Source organism: Lycorma delicatula, chromosome 1 (assembly GCF_047948215.1).
Source record: "Lycorma delicatula isolate Av1 chromosome 1, ASM4794821v1, whole genome shotgun sequence".
In the NCBI taxonomy this organism is placed as follows: domain Eukaryota; kingdom Metazoa; phylum Arthropoda; class Insecta; order Hemiptera; family Fulgoridae; genus Lycorma; species Lycorma delicatula.
Genome location: NC_134455.1, coordinates 131,969,980 through 131,991,523, shown reverse-complemented (window position 1 = coordinate 131,991,523; position 21,544 = coordinate 131,969,980). Strand labels below are relative to the sequence as shown.

General features: G+C 31.7%; 1 protein-coding gene across 1 annotated transcript in view; it reads left to right on the top strand.

Annotated features, from left to right (window-relative positions):
- LOC142322290 (androgen-dependent TFPI-regulating protein-like) overlaps positions 1–21,544 on the top strand; it is a 204,706-nt gene that overhangs the window by 21,294 nt on the left and 161,868 nt on the right. The window contains exon 2 of the mRNA XM_075361222.1: positions 6,115–6,240. The gene's annotated coding sequence lies outside the window, so the exon portion shown is untranslated. The remainder of the gene's footprint in view (positions 1–6,114; positions 6,241–21,544) is intronic.

Sequence of the window (21,544 nt, the reverse complement as noted above, 5' to 3'; positions counted from 1 at the left end):
TAAGTGAACAGTTAAATTTAAACGCTTTCACCGTACATCAAATTTTGACAGACGATTTGGATATGCGAAAGGTTTGTGCGAAATCGGTGCCGAAAAACCTCACAACGGAACGGAAGGACAATCAAAGAAACGTGTGCGTTGATCTTCTTGAGAGGATTGACAACGACCAAGAATTCTTCAATCGTGTGATCACAGGTGATGAATCCTGGATGTTTGAGTACGATCCTGAAACAAAGCGGCAAAGCGAAGAGTGGCACACTGTCATTTCCTCGACCAAAAAATGTCGAATGAGCAAATCAAAGATCAAAACCGTGCCGATTTGCTTTTTTGACAGTACGGATATCGTGCATAAAGAATTTGTTCCTCCAGGACAAACTGTCAACCAAGTGTTTTACAAAGGTGTCCTTGAATCGCTCAGGAAAAGTGACTCGCCTGAGAGCAGACATTCCAGACATGTGGTTGCTTCATCATGACAATGCTCCGTGTCACACGGCCATTTCCATCAGGGAATTTTTGACCTCAAAACGCATGCCTACAGTTCCTCAACCCCGATATTCACCTGATTTGAGACCTCGTGACTTTTTCCTTTTCCCGAAATTGAAACATGTCTTAAAAGGACGTCATTTTGGAACTCTGGAGAATATTCAAAAGACTGTGACCGACCAGTTAAAAGCCCTATCAGTTGAAGCCTTCAAGCGATGCTACCAGGAGTGGGAACGACTCCGCCAGTGTATAGCTGTCCAAGGGAATTACTTTCAAGGGGATAATATTGTTGTTTTAAAAAAATAAAAACTTTGGTAAGTAAAAAGTCAGTCTCATTACTTTTCTCAGACATCTCGTATTCCCGAAAATTTTCACTTAACAAATTTAGCGAAAAATTGGTTGTGTGCGCCTTGTTCCATTTAGTTGGGAATATGCTCCACCAACTTTTCCCTTATTTACCTGGCCGATGAAAGGATAAATAGTTTCATGACAAACTTCTTAATTTACAGTGTTCTGTAAAAACGTAATGATTATTCGCTTTATTGATACAGCACAGAAAACTTCCAACTTTTTCTTCATGTAAGTAGTTGTTATTATATCTCATAAGGATTATTCGCAGGCCACATGACAATTGTGGATATGGCTAATAAATGAATGTTTCATCTGAAAATAAAATTACATCGAGAATGTCTTCTCTATTTTTACTTCCTTGTATGAAGTAAAAGCAGTATTGTCATCTAGTTTCGATGTGACGTCTGTACGTACGTATGGAGTTTCACTAAGGGAACTAGTACTAAATTTCGTTGTTGGAATCAACATGTTTGGTGGTATGTTGTGCTTATTTGCCTCGAATTAAGGGACATTCACGAAATTGGCTCATAATAAGTAGAACTAGGCGCGGAGTTCGCGCTTCCGCGAGCTCGGTTAGCTAGTTCAGAGGGATACGATGCAGGACATTCAAGATGTCCGGACGAGGCCTACAGCGAAGGCAATAAGCTGAGTAATTAAATCACTGATGTAAATGACTACCGAGGTATTTACATCGGTGGCATCCAGACGAGGCCAGGTTTATTACTACGAGATGTAAAAAGTCAGAGGGCAATAGACGACTCTCGTTAAAGCCCAAAAGGGAAGGAACGGGGGGTGGCGTGGCGACCGGAACGTCACTAGGCGGGTGTCTTCCGCTACGGGGTTGGGATGTACGTACGTATGGCTTACTGTAATTGGAGTGCACACTTATTAAAGGGCAAATAAGTTAAATGTTGGTTGCGATCAACGTAGCTGTAAAATCCAAGCGGTCCTCAAAGTTGGAGCTGAAGTGGGAGACTAGAGGTTATACTCAGCTCCCGAACAGACCAGACCTGAGGTCAAACTTGACTAGGGCGGAATTTACCGATGTGGATGTCTCTCGGGGCATCTCACGAGGCCAGACTAATAACTTTGAAATGTAATCAGTTTGAGGGCAAAAAGATGTTCTCCGATTAAGCCATACCTAGCTAGGAGCGGTGGGGGTGGTGTGGTGACCAGACACGCTAAAAGGCGGTTTTTCTTCTCCCTCAGGGGGGAATTGAGATGTACGTACGTATGTATCTCGCATAACTCATAAACAATTAGCCGTAGGATGTTGAAATTTTGCATTCAAGACTGTTGTAACATCCAATTGTCCAGCTCCCTTTTTCATTACAATCAACTGAACTAAAAAAACTAAAAAACTAAAAAAGCCCACAATCCAAAAAATCTGGATTCTGGACTTTTTCTTAACTGCAGTAATAAACCTTCATTGAGAAATTTTCCATGATATATCATAAGTAGTTCTTATTTTCATTGGTTCCAGAGTTATAGCCAAATTAAATTTTAATTAATGAAATGTTTGGATCTTATAAGGGGAATGCACATCGGTTCAAATCCGACTTCATTTCTTTTTTTTACTTTTTTTTAAATTTAAATATATTGATTTATTAATAATTATTAACCTTTCATTATAAAAAAAATTACGATAAATAATAATTCAATAATAACAATCAAAAGATAAAAAATACAAAAAAATTTCAGAAGTTATTAATGAAATAAAATTTTATGTACTTTTAATTTTATAAATATGTATACATATATATATATATATATAATTTCATAGGAATACAAGGAAGTCATGTGGTGTCCACATCAGATTTTTCATTTATAAACTGTAAAAAATACTGGCTTTCTAATTATTGTGTTGAATAACGGCAAGATTTAACACGTATAGGAAAATCAGTATTGTGTAAATGATGTACTGCAGTTATTTTGTACGGGTAGATTTGTAAGTGTAGATATAAGAATGATAGCCTACCATGCTGGTCTACTGATTAACTCGTCATCGCAAATCAGCTGAAATATGAAGTCAAGAATTCTAAGGTTCAAATCTTAGTAAAGACGGTTCCTTTTATACGGATTTGAATACTAGATCGTGGATGTTTTTTTACATATCCTTTGGTGGTTTTTTTTTTTTTTAAATCGGTGTTGCGCAGATATATCTAAATATAGGTACCCCTCACAAGTGGGGGAGTGTCGGACTCGCAAGGGTTCGGCTAGATGTTTTTATAAGAGCCTATGTGTGCCCACATCCTACCAACTAAAACTCCTATTTCACCATTCCTTCCCACCCGGAGTCAGATCAGCAATTGAGCATAGCTCAACCCCGGGGATGCCTTTGAACTCAGGGTGTCAGGAGTTCCCGTGCTTCATCATCATCGCCCATCCACTCAAGCGCAGACGAACGATGGCTCTACAGAGGGCTGTCTTTTCCCCCTTCGCTCTCCGGTCAATTCTTCATCAGTTGTCTCAGGTCTTTTGATACATCAATTTGTGTCTTCTGAAGTGACTGCCTCGGGTCTCAGCCTTTTACTTTATCACTGTTATCTTCATTTATTTGCACTCAACCTGGTCTACTTCATTATCACCTTTCTCTATTATCTCTAATAATACTTGTCTCGGTTCACAATCTTCTATTTTGATGAATTATATATCCAACCTAACGGACCCCTGGAGTCCCCAGCCGTTCATTGAAACCGGCACACCTAAGCATGCCGGCCCTCACGACTGGGGTTATCCACCCTTCCCTAATCTATTCCTTTTGTTTTAAAACCCCGGTAACTAATTTGGACACAGCCGAAAATTTATACGAATCAGTTAACATCATCTGGACCACATTATCTCGAAAAATCGGACCTGTCACCACACTCCTGTCGGACCTGTCTTCTCTCATTCTCCTATCTATAACATCGAAGAAAACATGTTCCGCTGTTTCCCGTTGATCGCAGTATAGACAAATTGGGCTATTCGGCCTATTCATTCTAAACAAATATGCCCGGGAACCGTGGCCGGTCAGGAACTAGGTAAGCCAGAAACTGAGCTTACCAATCCCCTCCCAAACCACGGTCTGATCTCGCCTATAAGCCCACGAGTCCATTCCCCTTTCCTGGAGGTTCTCCACCTGTTTTTCCATTCTTCTGTAAGTTCTCGTTTAGCATTGGTTGGGTTCCATTAACCAAACACCTCAGAAACGGTCTACCTGATACTGTACAAGATTACATTTCATTTATATTCATACATATCATCCTCTGAAGTAATAACTTACGATGGTTCCGGAGGCAAAAAAGAAATGATAGAGAGATTTAAGCATGATGAATTTTATTAGGACTTTGAACTGTGCATTCAGAAATATCATCCGATTTTTCCTTTTAGGATAGATGGTCTTCAGGATTTCGGGAGCTTCTTTGATAGATGTAGTTCCTTAGAACTTATCGATCAAGTTTCCCACAGTTTTACGATTTAAAACGTCGATCTTTGGAAACCTATGATGGAACAGTTCTTTCGTATTTTTTGTGTAATCATCATTACTATAAAACAATTTTCAACCAAATATCATTAACTGTTACAATCATTGCCACAAACTGGAGAAAAAAGGATAAACTTCAATGGCCAATGTGTGAAAAACTCAATAGTTAGATGTTAAAATAATAGTTTTGTTTATGCCTTAAGAATTTTTTATTATAAAACAGATTATAGAATGAAACTTCTAGAGGAAATTGGCAAAAGTCTTGCTACTATAAAAAACCTTTTAAGTGATCACTCGGTCAAATTCATTCAGGTCGAATGTTCATTAGCTGTTAGGGAACTTGAGAGAATATATTCCTTTCTGGATCTCCGTATTAACTGGATGATCCGCGAGGAATCGTCTATAGTGGTTGGTTTTCTTTGTGCTCTTGCGGAGTGTAGATCTGCAAAGGGAGTTTAGTCGAGGTATTTGATCGTGGCAGGATCCCGAGTGACTAGGGTACCGGCCTAGGATTGGATTGGTTGAAGGTAGACGCATTGGCATCAAACCACGGTTATATTGGTATTGTTTATGATTCGATTTGGGGTTCCCGCTAGCGGGGGTGGTCGCGCTGCCGAGATATGGTAGCCGTGCGACCGAGGGCGTGGCTTCATACTGCCGGTGGCGGTCCTGATTGTGACTTGGTGATGCCGCGCGAGACTCAATAATGGGACGAAGTGGAGGTGCGGGGATTGTCCCCGGCTGATGCGCGGACCGGAATGAGGTTACGTTCCCCTTGTTAGGTGACTTAATTTGGTCGACCTCTATGGGTGTAGGTCTGAATATCTATGCTTTGTAAAACATGATTTTGATTGGTATGAGTGTAGCACTGATTTAACTTTAAACTCGTTCGTTCTCTGAGGCATTCACAGTCACGAACGGTGTTGTCAAATCTTTACTAGGCGCGAGGTTCACGCTCCGCGGTTTCGGTCAGTTAGTTTGAGGGAACCATGTTAGGTTGAATGTAAAGATATCCATTTGAAGCCTACGTGAAGGCAAAATTTGATTTCTATTTTACAGATACAAATGTCTGCCGAGGCATTTACATCGGTGGCATTCCAAGTGAGGCCTGGCTGATGTAATCAGTTAAAGGGTCAAAAGACGACCTCCAGTAAAGCCCCTCAGGGCTTGTAATGGAGGAGTTAGTGTGGCAACTGGTAACGTCAAAAGGTGGGTGTCTCCCCATTACGTGGTTGGGATATACCTCTGTAGTAATAAGTGTCTATCTTATGTAGTTAAACTTTTTTTTTTTACAAACATAAACGGGTTTTAAAAGAATTTATACAATATTTATTAGTTTCACTTCAATAAATAAAAAAATATATAAAACACTTTTCATTAAATGTATTTTATTACAATAACTATAAACTTCTACTATAGCCAATTTAAAGAGGATAGCTATCGAACTGAATTGAGAACTAAGAATTTTTTTTGTAAGATATTTAGTTTCGCTTTGCGTAGAAGTGAATTTTATTAATTTTCCTTCACTAACAACATGCTAATAAATAATTACAGCTATTTAATAAAGGACCTATTGTTATAGTGTATGAAAAGATACCATGTGAAACAATTGTTTATTTGTGATGCTGCTGTGTTTTATGATTATTTCTCTTGATCCATTAAGGCAAATTCTGTGAATTTTCTTTTTCTTTAATCTGTGAACTAGCATGTCTATCCATTTTGTGACACAATCTATATATACAAAGTGTTATTATATATTAATCTGAAAAGATTTATTTATTGAATTGTATAATCAGTCTTTGTTTTGATCGTAGGTTTTGCTCTGCATGTCTCCCTCATCAGAGAATCAGTCCACACTGATGACTGATTGGTGCAAGTGGGTGTAGAGGCTAACAATGGAAGTCATGGACCCACAAGATTTGTGAAGACTACAAAGTAAAGTATGTGTCCCTCTATTACCAAATTATCTAAATCTGAAAATATTTTCAACGATTTATTTATTTGTTTGCAAGATTTATTTATTTATTTTTTCATTTGTTTGCATATTTGAATCTACCACAAATTTATCTTCTTGCCCATTCCTTTTTTACCTTTTTATTATTTATTTTATCATCCACTTAATTTTTTACATTTTCAACTGATTTGATGCTTCATTATTCTGTTAATTTCAATAATTGTTTTACATTTTATGTCACTTCTTTAATTATTTGTTTTGTCTATTCTAACCTTTATCGCCTCTTACAGTTTTTACCTTTTATATTTCCTTCATTTTCAATATTAACACACAAACACACACACACACACACACACACACACACACACACACACACACACACACACACACAGAGAGAGAGAGAGAGAGAGAGAGAGAGAGAGAGAGAGAGAGAGAGAGAGAGAGAGAGAGAGAGAGAGACTGTCTTACTGTATGATCTATCTTTGTAAAAATTGTCACAAACTACTGTTTTATTTTTTTAATTTGTCTTCATCATTTCAGACATTATCAACCTCTTTAATTATATTTATTATTATTTTTTTTTATAACAGTCTATAGTACCAGACTTCAAAAGCTTCTGTTGTTTGTCTTTAAAATTCTCCTATTTTACATTAGTTGCTTATGTAAATCTCTATTCTCCGCAAAAAATATTTATTAATAATTAATTTCTAATTAATATTAACCTTCCTTACTTTTATGCATGAAATCTCTCCACGTTTGTGGCCATACATTTTTGATGTCTTTAATTTACCCTCCCTGTGTAATATTGTTTTCTAAATAACAAAATTTTGTAACAGTTATCATATTTTGTTCCTTTTGTTTAAACATGTATTTCCACATTGCTCTTCTCCTGTCTTATAGTTGTTTATTATCTTTATTTGATTCTAATTAGCACTCATATATTTTTTTTTTTGTCTTCGTCATTTGACTGGTTTGGTGCAGCTCTCAAAGATTCCCTATCTAGTGCTAGTCATTTCATTTCAGTATACCACCCCCTACATCCTACATCCCTAACAGTTTGTTTTACGTATTCCAAATGCTGCCTGCCTACACAATTTTTTCCTTCTACTGTCCCTCCAATATTAAAGTGACTACTACAGGATGCCTTAATATATGGCCTGTAAGTCTGTTTCTTCTTTTAGTTATATTTTTCCAAATGCTTCTTTTTTCATCAATTTTCTGCAACACCTCTTCATTTGTCACTTCCAAAATCCACCCATCTGATTTTTAACATTCTCCTATAGCACATTTCAAAAGCTTCTAATCTTTTCTTCTCAGGTACTCCGATCGTCCAAGTTTCACTTCCGTATAAAGCTATGCTCCAAACACATACTTTCAAAAGTATTTTCCTGATGTTTAAATTAATTTTTGATGTAAGTAAATTATATTTCTGACTGAAGGCTTGTTTTGCCTGTGCTGTTTGGCATTTTATATCACTCCTGCTTCATCAATCGTTAGTAATTCTACTTCCCAAGTAACAAAATTCTTCTACCTCCATAATCTGTTCTGTTCCTATTTTTACATTTAGTGGTCCATCTTCATTATTTATACTACATCTTATTACTTTCATTTTGTTTATTTTCATGTGGTAGTTCTTGCGCAGGACTTCATCCATGCCATTTATTTTTCCTTCTAAATCCTTTTTACTCTCAGATAGAATTACCATATCATCAGCAAATTGTAGCATCTTTATCTTTTCACCTTGTACTGTTACTACAGATCTAACTTGTTCTTCAACATCATTAACTGCTAGTTAAATGTAAAGATTAAAAAGTAAACTCTTATATTAACACGCTCTTGGACTGTGTATATGAGAATCATGGTATGGAACCTTTCAGTTGAATTTTGAAGCACTTCCCCTCATCCATTTGCTCTGAAATTTTTCACACAGGTTTGGTCCTGATGGCAATACATTTTAGCAACATTTTCAAGCCACTAAGATGACCCTAAGTTGTTAAGTGAAAAAAATGCCCCATGAACTTATGCAACCTCGTTTACATGCATATTTTCTTGTGAAATAATTATCCATGTTTGTAATATTGTAATTTTAATTAATTAAATTGAATGAAAGTATTTTTTCTATAGTTGAGTTAAAAATTAAAATTTCATATTATCGCTCAAACCTGTGCGCTTAACTTAAACTTACATATTTTCTAAATGAAAAAAATGCCCGTTGAATTTATATGAATGCATATTTAGATTTTACTGTGGTGTATACTGTATCTATGATTGCTGAGTGATACGTTGTAGCTGATATGAATGTAACAGTCGTGTTATACTGAGAGTAATGGAATTTGAAGTGTACATACATAGGTGGTGAAAATATAACCAAATCTGGTTTATGTTAAATTATGGCTGGAGTTTGGAAATCTAGGATTTCCTTTTTTGTATTCAGTAGTATTAATGACTGGTTCAGTGTATAAATTCATGAAAGATTTTAATATGTGAGACTAGAGACCTAAGATTTGTGATGTTTGAAGAGTACATGAATACGAGGTGTGACAATAAAGTAATGAGACTGATTTTTCTTTGCAAGATGTGGCAACCCTGCAGCTTGCGTAGGCACACCATTTTTGACCTTGGTCTATAAGCTACTTCTAGTCCAAGCGGCACATTGATGCAACTGCTCAGTCGTGAGTTGTGCTGTAATAAGTGAACACGTGTTTGTGTCTCTTGTCACAGAAATGAAACTGCAAAATATACCGCAACGGTATGCCATTTCTTTTTGCGTTAAATCGGGTGAAAACGCGACGACAACTTATGGTAAGCTTCAGAAGGCTTTTGGAGAGGAGGTTATGTCAAGAGCTTAAGTTTACTGCTTTGTCATTACAGCAATTTTTAACCTCAAAACAAATTTCAGTACTACCACAGCCACCTTATTTACCAGATATCGCTCCGTGCGACTTTTTTCTATTTCCAAGAGTCAAAATGGCAGTCAAGGAACACCAATTTCAAACAATACAAGATGTCCAAGAAGCTATGACGAGGGTCTTGGAGGATATTACAGAAGATGAGTTCCAGAAAAGTTACCATCAATGGCAGAAGTGCTGGAATAAGTGTGTGCAATCAGAGGGGAACTACTTTGAAGGAGACAACACTAAACATGACTAAAACGGTAAGCAACATTTTTTTTCACATCAGTCTCATTACTTTATTGTCGCACCTCGTATATACAGTAATATTTTAGGATATATGAACTTTTAAAGTTGCTTTATACTCTAGTCTGTGGTACTAGAAATTGGAGGCATGAAAACTTTGAAAGATCATTCAAACCTGGGCACTAGCGCAGCTGTAAAATATAAACTTATGAAGACTAAAAAGTAGAAATAAAAAGTATAAAAAAAAGTTTTAAAAACTACTCTTGTATTAAATGTACTAAAAAGTAGAAAATAAAAAATATGTAAAAAGGATGTTTTAAACATCACTCTCAAATTAAACGCATTAAAAGGCAAAAAATAATTTTAGGACGGTATCTCAGAATAGATTGACAACAAGCTTTGATGGTGATATGTAAGATTATGTGAACGACTTAGCTTCAAATTTTTAATTTGAAGCTTAGACTTTCACATAATATTACATACAGCTTTTTGTCAGATCCTTTCTGAGATACCGTCCTAAAATTAATTTTTACCTTTTAGTGCATTTAATATAAGACTGGTTTTTAAAAAGTCTTTTTTCTATATTTTTTTTATTTTCATATTAAATTTCTCCTAGCAGTAAATTCATATCATTCTGTATTTTTCCTAACTTATATTTACTTCTGCCAAAGAACAATATGACCAGTAAATTTTAACATAGTTTTTCATTCCATAGATAAGTTACTCCTTTCTCAAATTTATACTGAAATTTTAATATTTCTTCTTCTATTTACAATTTGAAAAGCAACAGGCATAAATGACTTCCTTATCTCAGTTTTTTCTGTGATAAATTTTTCTACTGGTCAAGTTTTTCTTACGATTTTCCTTGAACTATCTAAATATTTTTGGGGCTGTTGCTTTTTTTATTCATTGAGTAACGTATCTATACTTAAAATATTAATAAATAATATAATGTAGTGATCATTATAAAAGATTTATTTGTTTATTATTACGTGGATGATAATAAATAAAGAATTAATTAAAGTTTAATTTTCAAATTAAGGTCTTAATTACTTTTTTTCATCTGTGTCACCATATAGATGAAGATATGAATGCTCATTTTGCAATGAATTTTAAAATGAGGACAGTTTCTATTTTGTAGAATAAAATAATGTACTGAACAAAATTATTTCATAGCTTACGGTAAAAATAATGGTTGCAGGGAGAATAAATAATTGATTATATGAATGGGAAAAACTAGGGCAATTTAATAAGCTATATTATAGAGGCATTAAGGTACAGTTCTTCTTAATGATTATAATATTAAGTTCTTACATTTCACTGCAGTTAAATCTATGCTTAAAAGATAACTGTGAAGAAATTAATTCATTATTTACGGATTATTTCTGTAAATTGAGATAGTCAAATAAGGGAAACTACAAAAGAAGAAATTGTTAACAACATTATAACTTTTATTTTATTTTTTTGTGAGATGTTTCAAATATTGTTGTAGTCTCATTAATAGTGCATCCATTAGTTGTTTTTTTTATTTTTATTTTTTTTATTTTACAGTAACAGCTGTTTTCATTGTTTTACTTATGAATAATAGTGCCTTACTAGACCTTAAAATGAAATATAAAAAAATCATATCTTTTTCCAAAATCTTTCTTTAATTTTCATTCATTTTTAGATTTTTTACTTGTAACCCACTGGGTTGGTCTAGTGGTGAACATGTCTTCCCAGATCAGCTGATTTGAAGTCGAGAGTTCCAGCATTCAAGTCCTATTAAAAGCCAATTATTTTTACATGAATTTGAGTACTAGATCATGGATACCGGTGTTCTTTGGTGGTTAGGTTTCAATTAACCACACACATCTCAGGAATGGTCTAACTGAGAATGTACAAGGCTACACTTCATTTACACTCATCCATTTCATCCTCTGAAGTATTATCTGAACAGTAGTTACTGAAGGCTAAACAGGAAAAAGAGAAGAAAGATACTTTACTTGTATCAATACAAAACATTAACTTATTAAAAATATGCAAAATACATTATTAATTAAATGTTATCAAATACACTTATACATATACTTGCAGTTGTATTAAAGCCTATGAATTACAAAAAACCCACAAAATGCATTAACAGTTAATTTATTCTAGCATTTGCGATAGGAATATCTTGCAGTAGATTAAAAATTATCATGCATTATTATTATTATTATATAATCATTTTTACAACTACCCTTAGTTTTATAGACTCTACTACATCCCCTAAATTAATCTTGTGAACTCAAGGTCATATCTGTTTTGTCTTCTTTAATTTCAGATCTATTTTACAGGTTGTGTGTAATAATATATTTAAATTAGCTGCACTTTAAGTAATATTTGTACAGTAAATATAATAAATTGTAATTGTAAAAATAACATAAAAACTACAATTTAAATTAGTTATAATTTTCCTTAAAGTTTATAGGTCTAAAGTTTGCAATGATTATGAAAATGAGGACACTTTTTATTTTGTAGAATAAAATAATGTACTGTACTAAATTATTTCATAACTTACATTTGAAATAAAATAATGGTTTTGGTGCTAACCACTAAAAATAGTTTTTACAAATAATAATGGTTCCTTAAAGTTTATAAGTCTGAAATGGTCTATAAGTTAGTAGATCTCAAAGCATTGTTTGGCTGGAGCATATCAGAGGCCTCTTTGAAGAGTTCATAAATATTTCTTATAAAAGTTAGTTTTAGTTTTTATTTTTATCTTATTTGATTTATCTGACTGATGGATGAATTTTGGAACAAGTTGTGAAAGAGTCTTCATTTTCACAATTTTTAATTACCAATAATATAGAAATAATTACAAATAATAATATACAACCCAAAAATATTGAATCCATCCCTTTTTCAAAAACATTTTGTTAAAAAATATTTTTTTCAAATTAATGTTTTTCTGTATTTTTAATGTTTAGTATTTTTACAGACATCTTTAGTTCATCAAAATGATCTTTTATAAAATTTATTAAAAAAAAATAGAAAATATTAAAAATACTGTTTTTACTATTGTATTTATAATTGCTTTTTTTACTCTTACATAATGCTTCATATTATGAGAATGGTCATGCTATGTTTCTGTTGCCATTTTTAATAAACTACTGAAAAAATCTTCCCACCAATTTATTTAAAATACTGTTAAACATTCTCTTTCTTATAAGTAATATTACTCTGTCAAGAAATTTTTAATTAACACCAACATAAAAATTCTTTTAAAACCCTGAATTCTCTGCATCCCAATTAATATGTATAAATATTTCTGCTTCAATAATTTTCATTAACATCTTCAAAATTCTGATTACTTTGTACTTATTTTTTTAATATTCATTACCTTAATTTGTTTATCTTACTATTTCATCTGAAGAATATATTTAAAATATAAATAGATGTTTATATTTTAAATATATTCTCCTACACAGAAGAATTGAGAGAAGAGTGGAAGAAGTGTTAGGAGAAGACCAATTTGGTTTCACAAAAAGTATAGGTACAAGGGAAGCAATTTTAGGGCTCAAATTAATAGGAGAAGGAAGATTAAAGAAAAACAAACCAACATACTTGGCATTTATAGAGCTAGAAAAGGCATTCGATAACGTAGACTGGAATAAAATGTTCAGCCTTTTAAAAAAAATAGGGTTCAAATACAGAGATAGAAGAACGATTGCTAACATTTACAAGAACCAAACAGCAACAGTAATAATTGAAGAATATAAAAAAGAAGCTGTAATAAGAGAGGGAGACTGACAAGGATGTTCCCTATCCCCGTTACTTTTTAATCTTTACATGGAACTAGCAGTTAATGATGTTAAAGAACAATTTAGATTCGGAGTAACAGTACAATGTGAAAAGATAAAGATGCTACGATTTGCTGATGATATAGTAATTCTAGCTGAGAGTAAAAAGGATTTAGAAGAAACAATGAATGGCATGGATGAAGTCCTACGCAAGAACTACCGCACGAAAATAAACAAGAACAAAACAAAAGTAATGAAATGTAGTAGAAATAACAAAGATGGACCACTGAATGTGAAAATAGGAGTAGAAAAGATTATGGAGGTAGAAGAATTTTGTTATTTAGGAAGTAGAATTACTAAAGATAGACGAAGCAGGAGCAACATAAAATGCTGAATAGCACAGGTGAAACGAGCCTTCAGTCAGAAATGTAATTTGTTTACATCAAAAATTAATTTAAATGTCAGGAAAAGATTTTTGAAAGTATATGTTTGGAGCGTCGCTTTATATGGATGTGAAACTTGGACGATTGAAGTACCTGAGAAGAAAAGATTAGAAGCTTTTGAAATTTGGTGCTATAGGAGAATGTTAAAAATCAGATGGGTGGATAAAGTGACAAATGAAGAGGTGTTGTGGCAAATAGATGAAGAAAGAAGCATTTGGAAAAATATAGTTAAAAGAAGAGACAGACTTATAGGCCACATATTAAGGATTAAGGCATCCTGGAATAGTCGCTTTCATATTGGAGCGACAGGTAGAAGAAAAAAATTGTTTAGGCAGGCAACGTTTGGAATATGTAAAACAAATTGTTAGGGATGTAGGATTTAGGGAGTATACCGAAATGAAATGAATAGCACTAGATAGGGAATCTTGGAGAGCTGCATCAAATCAGTCAAATGACTGAAGACAAAAAAAAAATATTTTAAATAATTAATATTGACTTAATCACATCAATTATTTTATAATGTATTATGTATTTTATAATTAATTGTGTATTGTATAATACTGCTTTTAACAAGGTTTTACCACAATTTCCCTTGATTCATCCATGTAAATTGTGGGACATTTTCATTTTTTATTTGTGTAGCATTTATATGTGTAGCGTTGTACTTACTGCACTTATAACTATAACTATTAAATTTAATTCTATTGAAATTGAGTTTTTTTTAGTGTATAAAAATTGTTTTGTCAGCAAAAGGTCTATTGCAACCATTATTTTATTATTTTTTTTCTAGCATTGGTATTTACTTTATTATATTTTTATTATTATTTATTTAGCTGTTCTTAACATTATTCTCTACCCACAAGTGTTTATGCAAAAGCTGTGTTGCCTGCTTCAGAAGCAAAAGAGAGAAAGTACCATGACAAATAATTTCAGACAGTTCCATTATTTAATTTCATAGTTCAAACTAACTTTACCTTTTCCTCAGTTTCTCTTTTTCTTATCTTAATTCATAAGATGGTTTTTTAAGTCTAATTTCATGTTATTACATAATTATTAATTCAAAAAACCATTCATTATGTTAACTCTTACAATTACTTAGTTTACTGTACAAATATTGATGAACTTGTGTTACAATTAGGGTGAGTTCATGAACTGAGGAAAGGCACAATAGCTTAAAAGTAGTTTTGCTTCTCAATAGTAATAAATATCATTCTATTCCGATCTGTTATGGAATTAATATGAAAGAAAAATATGATGTTATAAAAAGTATTATTAAAAAGTAAACTATGAAAAGCATGATAAGAATGTGTATGGCAATTTAAAAGTAATGGCCCTTTTGTTTGATAGCTCAAAAGAATTACTTTTATTAATAACAGTTATTGTATACAAAATACAGTTGTTTTATTTGTGAATGGGGCTAAAAAGTGTTACATTATAATTAATTTTAGTATTGAAATAATCTTCTTTTTTTTCAAATTTAAGTAGTAGTTTATAAATACTTCTTTAAATATTTTTATTTATATAGCTTTAATGTCTATTTACTAAATTTATAATATTTATTAGATCAGAATTTAACAAATTTATATTAATAATATTTTTTTATCAAGTAAATGTTTGTGTAATAAACAAAAATATAAAAGCTACATTTAAGGCAAATAGTGGTTGTTAGTTAAGTTACAGTTAGTGTCATTGTTGAAGTATTAATAAAATTACCTGGGGAAGTAATAACACAAACTGTATTGAAAAACAAGCAATTAAAAATAAAATTTGTAAGATGAAAACAGCTTATAGACTGATAGAATATGTTTACAATAAGAAATTCTTAAGCTACAAAGCTAAACTATGACACTCCAAACATATTTAGCCCAAAAGTGAGTGTTTAGGAAAGTTATTTTAAGAATCTTAAGGAAGATTTTTAGATTTAAAAGAACAGAGGAAGGTTGTACGCTAAAATGTAAAAAAAGAGATTAATGCATAAAAGAAAAAGTAGATCCTTTATTCTTTTGTGCAGAAATAATTTTTGGGTTTGTTTAAGATATTTTTAATTGTTCTACTTCTTTTCCTATTTATAAGATTTGATTGCAAACCATGTCTGCAATAGCAAATATTTACATGTTTGTTAATCATCAGAGTAGTTATGTTTGAACTGTATCACAGCATGTTACATTATAATTAACTGAATCACAAAGAGAGGCACTTTTTTGTATGTGAAATAGTTTACCTTAAGACAACTGACTTTATTACAATTTTCATTGATATCCTTATTTTTTTTTAATTTTTAGTGCGGATAAAAAACCAGTTCACTGCTTAAATAATGTTCATCTTCTTGAATTTTTCATCAGTAATTCAACTCAAATTATGTCCTTAAAGTTCTTTTGATATAGATTTTTTATTTATCAATTCTGATAAAAATATTTTATTTTTGTCTTCAGTCATTTGACTGGTTTGGTGCAGCTGTCCAAGATTCCCTATCTAGTGCTAGTTGTTTCATTTCAGTATACCCCCTATAGGTTGCCGCTGTAGCCAATTGGTCTAACGCGTCTTTCAGTATATCCCCTACATCCTACATCCCTAACAATTTGTATTACATACTCCAAATGTTGCCTGCCTACACAATTTTTTCCTTCTGCCTGTCCCTCCAAATTAAAGCGACTATTCCAGGATGCTTTAATATGTGGCCTATAAGTCTGTCTCTTCTTTTAACTATATTTTTCCAAATGCTTCTTTCTTCATCTATTTGCCACAACACCTCTTCATTTGTCGCTTTATCCACCCATCTGATTTTTAACATTCTCCTATAGCACCACATTTCAAAAGCTTCTAATCTTTTCTTCTCAGGTACTTCGATCGTCCAATAAAGCGACGCTCCAAACATATACTTTCAAAAATCCTTTCCTGAGGTTTAAATTGATTTTTGATGTAAACAAATTATATTTCTGACTGAAGGCACGTTTCACCTGTGCTATTCAGCATTTTATATCGCTCCTGCTTCGTCCATCTTTAGTAATTCTACTTCCCAAATAACAAAATTCGTCTGCCTCCATAATATGTTTTCTTCTATTGATAAAAATATACAAAACACTAATATAAAATAAGACAGAAAAGTATTTTATGTCATTACAAATCAGCATTGAAAGAGCTCTCTGCTACATTTGCAGGTATATCATGATAAAATTTCTCACAACATATTTAGTAATGGCTAATAAATTTTATTTAGAACACAGTTAAAAAATGATTTATTCTCAAATGTTTTTATTATCTTGCAATTTAACTTACTTAAATTTTTTTAAATGAATTAAGCATTTTTCTTTTAATTTGTAATACAACAAACCGCAAGGTTATCTGCTCTGAACCAGTTCCCTAGCACCTTACCTGTTCACCATTCTTTAGTTCTTGAGACTGATACCTTTCAATTTTTTTTTAGATAATCTATCATTTTTAATCTTTTCTTGCTTCTTTTCTTTCCACCTTCCACTGATACTTCTTGTCCTGTTTTAGTAATATATTAAATAGATCACATCAAGAAAGGGTAGATAAACCACTCCATGTATAAAGTGTAGAAAATATACCAGCATTTTTCATAAGGTGAATACTGGTTGTTCATACGAGAATATTTCACATGCTACATCTGTGAAATACTTGGGCATTACTTTGGACAGAAAACTATCCTGGAATGTTCATATTTCAGTTTTTGTGAACCCAATGTTCCACTTTTAGAACTGTCCAAAAATTGCGTTAGTGCATCATACTGTTCATTAAATTCATACTGAAATGTAGCAGAACTCCCTTGACACCCACAATCTTAAGAAATTCACCAATAACATCAACCACTCGAGTCAAAAAACGAGACACTACAGCCCTCGGTTCTTCCTCTCCTGAGGATGAATCATCAACGCGCACCTCAGTTAATACCTCACTAACAGGAACAACGGGCTGTTTGCCCCGCCTGGGCCTACCACGCTTCTCTTTTCCTGATATAACACACATTAATTATGTTAAAAAGAAATTATAAATGATAAATAACCTACTAAATAAAGTAGTACTTGTTTATAACAAATGAACAAATGCCCAATCAGAACAAATGTAAACAGTAAAACGAACCAATTAGAACAAAGCAATAGGCTGGTGTGAAAACACAGCGATCAATCACAATGGAACAAGATGGTATCCATTACTACGGTAAACAAACTATGCTCTGAATTAACAATACTATTAGAAATTATAATAATTTCCAATTAGCCACACATAAACAACACAATTTAACACTTAACAAAACACAACACTGATAAAAACTCACCAAAAGAGGTGGAATTCAATCAAGAATAACAACCTGATAATCTATGGAACAAATCCCCTTCCAACAAAGAAGGAGCCAAATGAACATGAGAAAGAATAGAAAAACATGAATAATAATAAAAAATGCTGGAAAACATTAATTGAGAAAAAATGAAATCTAAATGAAGAGTGGCCAGAACTGAAAAAAGTACAAATTGAAAAAGTAATTTTTGTCAGTTGATTGAATGTAAATTTTAATAATAAAATTAAATTGGAAAGATATAACACACCGTTATTATAAAAATAATAATAACTTAATAGTAATATTTTTTGTTAATAGTATTTTTTTTTTCTTCTACTATTAGTAGGAGAAGAAAAGAAAAAAATATGTTCATATGTTTAGTATATAAAAATTTACTTATGTTTATGAAGTAATACATTGAATGAAATAATTCATGAGCATTCTTGCTTTGCTCTTTGATTGAGTCGATCTTTTAGTGGTCCAAGCTTAGTCATGAATCCAAAAGAGAGGATTTGTTTTCATCAGGTCTTTCTTATGAAAATTAGCCACAGTTTAAAGATCAGAATAACCTCTTTCAGAACGTTTCATAAAAATGTATAATATTATAATTACTTCACATATGAAGGGCATATGATGAATCTCAAAGAAACAAACTACATGACAACTTTAAAATATCGTGTAGAAATAACTGACTTTACTACGACTCGAACGCTGGAACTCTCGCGACTTCCAGATCAGCTGATTTGAGAAGACGCGTTCACCACTAGACCAACCCGGTAGTCTAGTGTTATGATAAGTATGACTTGTATGTAAGTATAATGTTCTACAACAATTAACGTAAGATCACAGGTAGTTGTTTTATTTGTTTTAATTATTAGGTACGTTATTGTGAGAAAATTATTACATAATGTTATACTAATTTACAGTATTAGAATTAACAATAAATAAAAACAATTAATATTTAATCAAATTGAACGTAAAGTGGAGGACATGAAAACCGACAGAAAATTACATCAATTTTTTCCCATAACTCGGCTATGTGTTAACCGATTTAAAAAAAAATAAAAATGTCATTTTGTTCAAAATAAAAGGCTTATATAGCAAAACATACATTTTGATTAAACTTATATTTACGGAGATATAACGGATTGAAAAATAAAAATGGCTGTCATTTTGTAATTTGCGAAGGTATTAAAATCCAGATTTTTTGCTAATTTTAAAATTTTATTACACAGACGCTTATAAAATATTAATTTGATTCCTCTATCCGAACTTGATTACAAGTTCAAAATACAAATAGTACAAAATAGTTCAGATACAAATAACAAAATGGAGGACAGCAGTAGAACGAAGGAGAAATTGCCATTTTTCCTAAGGATATTTTTTGTTAGGTTTACAAGTACAATCCGAAAAAGTATAGCAGCTCACCATGTTAGAAACACTCCCCCCTCTCTCTCACGGTATGTGTATATATACCGCGCGCACACACACACACACAGTGTAATAAAAATGTATATCTACAACTATAAGCAATAATGTTTATATTTTTAATATGTAAAATATGTTGATATAGAAAATGTTAAAAATGACCGGTATAAAACAGCATGTTTAGTGTGTTATCGGGTTATTCGGTTATTTCTCGAACCTTTAATTTTTCCTGTTTATCTTCCGGGAATTTCGTTCAGGTTTTACATCATAGGATGAATGTATGAGTGTAAATGAAGAGTAATCTTTTACAGTCTCAGTTCGACCATTCCTGAGATGTGTAGTTAATTGAAACCCAACCACCAAAGAATACCGGTATCCACGATCTAGTATTCAAATCCGTATAAAAGTAACTGCCTTTACTAGGATTCAAGGGCTGCAACTCTCAACTTCCAAATCAGCTGATTTGGGAAGACGTTTTCACCACTAGACCAACCCGTTGGATTTATTTCTCCAACCTGATTATTGTTAATGTCAATATTTCCTGCTATTTTGAGTTATTTTCTGCAATTTTTTAACACGTATATTCCCACCTAATTCTTATTGGATATTAAAAATACATAGATTTTTTGCCTATTGGTTAAAAAATTAAGGGATTTTTTTTTGGAGGGGCGGAGATGGAATTCTGAAAAAGATCCTCAAGATTTCTAGTGCTTATAAGGTCATTAGTGTCTAATTTTCACTTTTTCAATTTTTTTTAGTGTTTAGTAAGGCTCTTTAGTATCTAAGTTGAAGTATCTAAATTGCAAGAAAGTCCCACTAGAGATTTTTATTTTAAATTGTGTGTCACTTGGATTAGAATTGTTATATATGTTATTGCTATATGTTATTGTTATATATATTATTGTTTATATTCATTAAAATTAAACTTTTTTGTTTACTTTTTCAAAAATGTTAATTTTAAAAACCAATAATGTTGTATTTAATATACCTACATTCATGTATGTCACAAATAATTCAAATCATTTTTAATTCAACTTAATGACCCATCATCTTACGTAATTTTGTCATTTTCCCCATTTTCATAAAACAACATTAATAGATTTATAAAAACACTTTTAAGACTACGTTATTGCAAAGTTTACTTTTACTGCCAAATTATATAATTTTACCTAATGTAATATTAAAAATTAAAAAAAAAACTCAATTTTGGAAATTTAACTAAAAAATGTATTTATTTAAAATTGTAAAAAAGTGTTATACATAGTAATTAAAAAATATATTGTCTTAAATTACTTTTTACATAAAACTTGTTTTATAAATTTTCAAAGAAACGCAAGAAAATTATCAGGGTGAAATCCCACCCCCCACCAAGCTTAATCATACCCCTCCATAATCATTATGGAGCTACCATAATCTTTTTGTTTTCTTTTTACTTAAATTACCTTAAAGTTTGTTTAATTTTTTGTATTGATTGCCGAATTGATTTTTATGGTTCAGGGATGTGTTCCATTCACCTGAATGGAATCTCATGGCCTCCTAGTGGCACTTATTTTTTTTATTTTACTGTATCAGTTCCATACAATAGAAGTATATCTTATTAAACAAGATAAAAATTGCATATATTTTTATATTGGTTTGTTAAATTTTGTTGATTTCTTGATTCAAATTATTACAATCTCTTGTGATATTCTTGCTGGTTGTTTGATGTGGGATTGGTTTTTATTTATCTTTCCTCTGATTCTCGTTTGATGGAATATGTAAATGCTCAATTTTTATAAATGAATAGTATTTCTTTAAAATCACACTAACTTACAAAAAAAAATGTTATCAAAATATATAATTTTATTTTATTTTCTTTATAAAGTTTAAATACATTAAAAATATAAAAAGAATTAAGGTATGGTGAAAAATAAAAAATATTTTAAGGTAGTGTATGTAATAAAAATTAATAAATAAAACAGAAAGAAAAATGTCTATTTTTTAAATTTATTTATTATAAAAAAAACAAAAAAAAAAAAAAAAAACAGTTTTGACAGTAGTAGACTGAACTAGTGAACACTTACTATCCACTCTTAGAATGCCACTGAACATACTTTCTTTCAAATCTCTCAAATCTTGTGAAACATTATTTGTATTATGAAATACAACACTTTAAATTTTAATACTTTTAGCTTTTTATCAATAAATACTCCATGAAAAGTTGACATAAGTGAACACTAAG